The sequence below is a fragment of the Rhinopithecus bieti genome, unplaced genomic scaffold, assembly GCF_001698545.2.
Source record: "Rhinopithecus bieti isolate Rb0 unplaced genomic scaffold, ASM169854v2 scaffold_8, whole genome shotgun sequence".
NCBI lineage: Eukaryota > Metazoa > Chordata > Mammalia > Primates > Cercopithecidae > Rhinopithecus > Rhinopithecus bieti.
The window spans coordinates 1,269,114-1,272,424 of NW_016803211.1; the positions used below are offsets into that span (position 1 = coordinate 1,269,114).

The 3,311-nt window shown below is 37.5% G+C and overlaps 1 long non-coding RNA gene across 1 annotated transcript in view; it reads right to left on the reverse strand.

Annotated features, from left to right (window-relative positions):
* LOC108527691 (uncharacterized) overlaps positions 1-3,201 on the reverse strand; it is an 18,029-nt gene extending 14,828 nt beyond the window's left edge. The window contains exon 1 of the long non-coding RNA XR_001884896.1: positions 3,092-3,201. This is a non-coding gene — a long non-coding RNA (uncharacterized LOC108527691). The remainder of the gene's footprint in view (positions 1-3,091) is intronic.
* Positions 3,202-3,311: the final 110 nt, after the last annotated feature.

Below are 3,311 nucleotides of genomic sequence, written 5' to 3' on the forward strand. Positions count from 1 at the left end.
TTTTTTTTTTTTTTTTTTTTTTTTTTTTTAAGAAAATGGGTCTTGCTCTGTCACCCAGGCTGGAGTGCAGCGGTGTGATCATAGCTCACAGCTTCTTCAAATTCCTAAACTCAAGCCTCTGTCTCCTGTGTAGCTGGGACTACAGGCATGCATCACTAAGTTTTCAACACATTTTTAATTGCTTACTATTGTCATCAGTATTTGCATTTCCATCTTATCTTCTCACCAACCACTTCAAATGTTTATTAGTAGATCCACTTTACAGTTAAAGACACTGAAGTTCAGAAAGTTTATGAAAACTGAACAAATCCCACACCCAAAAGATGTGTGGCTTTTAACCCAGGCTTTCAACTCCAATCCACTGAATTTTTCACATATTGTACTACAATGGCCCCACTGGCAACCAGGCCATGATGTTCTCAATTAAATATAAGTAATATTTAGATAAATTCACATGATGATCATGTTTGCAATGTGACAGAGACAAGTTTACTCCACAACCACAATGACTAGACACCCTCTTTTGATGAATGTGAGTAACTAGTGTTGGTTCTTTGTTTTTTTTTTTTTTTTTTTTTTTTTTGCCAATGACAACCTTAACTTCACTTTAATTTTTCTGCCTTCTAGATGAAATTTGCCCTAATCTCTTGACAGCATTTAATCTAGAGCAAATCTCTGCTTTACTAATTTCTCCTTAAATTCATCCAAAGCCCTAACTCCATCAGAAACCTTCCTTCAATCCCCCTTACTGAGATTCTCCAAGGCTTCCTCTGAGTTCTATTCTCCCTTTGCTGCAGCAAACTAATAAACCTAACTTTGTTGACTTCAGATATGACCCTGATGGTTTCATCATCCAGGTTTCATCAACGCCTCAAGTTGTTTTCCAAAATAATTTTGCATAAGATCGACTATGCTGTTGACTAGCACCATGTTTTATGAAACGTTAGTCCCTATTCATTGTAAAATGTAAATGTACTGATAAAACCTTTAAAAAACAGACTGCCAGCTAAACTACATCAAAATACCTTTATGTTAGTCCTGAGCAACCCACAAATCAGTCACATCAGCTTATCAGTTTATTCATTTTTACATATTTCAGAGGATGTGACTGTTTCTCCTGAGTTCAGTTGCACTGGTTGGCACAGGATAGATAATGTTTTTGCTTGTGCCTTGGTAACAAAACCTAACTGCTTTACCTGTGAGTAGCTTCCTTTCTTATTAACATAAAGCCCTTGCTGTAGCTTTGCAAGAAAATGTGGAATTGCATTCATTCCTCCAACATCAAACATATGCTTCATTAATATCACATTAATATCCCAAAGCCTTATCCTTCTGCATTTCTGCCTTCAAGATATTTTAAGACCAAATTATTGATGGCAATTAAACAGAAACCAGATAGTAACAACATTGTACATAAAACAAATGAAGTGGTAACCAAGTTTTTATAAGTACAGGTAATGCTGCTAGGTTCTGACTTTCACCTGATGCAAAGGGATAGTAAAGGGCAGCATCCATTCTGATTTTGGAAATAGTAAAGTGTGGGAAAACATTCACCTTAGTATCAGTGAAATACGTGAATGTGGCTGCAATTAGTTATCTGAAATAGAATTTTTCTTCATATTACTTTACAAGTATAAAATAGAATAAACTTAGTAAAGGAGCAGAAACAAATAAAATGGAATTAACTTTTCTCCCAACTAAAGGAAACATGAAAACACATTGTTTTCTTATTTTGGAAAAGAAAGAAAATACATTTACATCTAGAGAGTCAAAATATTTCTAGGACCTACATCTGAAGAGTAATGTTAGTAATACTGTCTACTGCTTTTCAATGCATATTTAATTATGTTACCTGAAAAAATAAATACTCCAAATAAATGATCTAATTCCGGTATTCCATGTACATAGATAGGCGAGAAAGGGAAATATTCCATGTACATAGATAGGTGAGGAAGGGAGACACTAGGTTTGGATGGAATAGAGCTTCCTTTGATTCAATCCCATGCCAGGAGTCAACTACTTATAAGACATTGTCTACCCTCATCCCAACCCTAGTGACCCCTTCATTGTACCCAATACTGAGAGACCTAGTCATTACTTCTAAATGATCAAATCTTAGCATATGTGGGAGTAGGAATTGGTGCCCCACCCAAAACCTCTTTAATGGGCCATTTTACCCATCCCTCAGCTGCCATATTGATTGCTACTGACCCGGAGTTGTCCCCTACTTTAATTGACCTTGGACAACAGAAGTCACTTAACTTGTGGGCAGGTAGGGAGGAGGTAAGCAGGGTATTCATCCACTCCCTGGGAATGGTCTGCAGCTCATGACTTCAGCCTCTGACATTAGGTACAAATTGGCTATCCTTGACCTCAAGGTGGGAATTACTCTGTGGTACAATTCATACTCCAGAAATCTCCATGAGATTAGGCATGAAGTTAGGCTCACCTACTTACTTAACCAATTTTCCTGCCTCACCCTACTGAATTCACATCCCTTGCCCATGTTTTCCCCTAAGAGAACCCCACTCTTACACTCACCTCAATAAATCACCTGCACAAGAATTCACACCTCCAGCTCCAGGATCAAAGAAACTTAAACCAAGGAAACTCTATCCCAAGGGTCTTTGCATTTTTATATTGTACCTGTTCCTTTCTCTGTCTCTCCATATGCAGTCCGTTCTACTCACAGAATCTAAATCAGAAAGACAAACCTGGCTTTGCCTTAGCTAAGTTACTTCATCTGCTACCACTCCTGTCTCATGAAGGGAAGAGAAAGAAAACTTCAAGCTGCATCCTCTACCAACCACCCCAAAGAAAGGAAATAAAGAGATAGAGACTTCTCAGCCATTGCCCAGAGATAATTTCAGAGCTTACAGAGAAAACCTTAAGGAAAGTCATTTTTGAAGCCCTGGACATTTGTCCATCCCCTTAGTAGGCTTCATTCTCATAAATGTGGTTTTAAAAGTTTTTCTTTGGATTCCATCATCTCTCCATCTATTATTGTCCTTTGTCCTTGGCCAGCTGTGCTGTGATTGGCAGATTTACGCATGCAAAATTCAATTCCCTCTACAACTCTTTCCCTCCTCACCACGCTTATTTTTCCTAAATTCCTTCTTTTTCCACACTCGTCCGTGAGAGGGATGGTTGGTTTTTATCTGGGCAGTTCTTCTGAAAGCAAAGCCTTCAAAGGATGTGAATCAAAATATCTCTGTGTTGGAGAAAAAATTAAAAAAGAAATATCCTTTTGAATCAAAGACCTAAAATTTTCTTGGCCATAATATTTTTTAAATTTATGCTAATTTTTTCCC